Source organism: Nannospalax galili, unplaced genomic scaffold (genome assembly GCF_000622305.1).
Source record: "Nannospalax galili isolate Female #2095 unplaced genomic scaffold, S.galili_v1.0 scaffold308, whole genome shotgun sequence".
Classification (NCBI taxonomy): domain Eukaryota; kingdom Metazoa; phylum Chordata; class Mammalia; order Rodentia; family Spalacidae; genus Nannospalax; species Nannospalax galili.
Genome location: NW_008359214.1, coordinates 4,042,933 through 4,043,331, shown reverse-complemented (window position 1 = coordinate 4,043,331; position 399 = coordinate 4,042,933).

Below are 399 nucleotides of genomic sequence, written 5' to 3'. Positions count from 1 at the left end.
TTTTCGTGACTAGCTAGGCATTGTTTCTCTCTTGTATCGTCTCACCCCTCTATCATGGTTTTCCCACTTAAGGTGCCCCCACTTCTCCCCCATTTCTTCCTTACTATACCCTTGCTCCTATGATCCTACGTCTTTTGAGCTTCTTCTTTCTCCTTATCCCCTAGGTTCCTCATCTACCTTTCCTTCCCCCCTCCCTTAGACTAACCCAATTTTTATCCATACCTCCCTTATTAAGGCCTGTCACCTACTATTCTCCTTCAGGTTATTTCTTTTCCTTTACCTCACTGTTTCCTTACCCTTGTCCTGGTTCCTGGAGTTATGTCTGTTTGCATACTTATTTATCAGAGTCTGATCCTAGGATCCACATATGAGGGAGAACATATGTCGATTTTTTTTTCT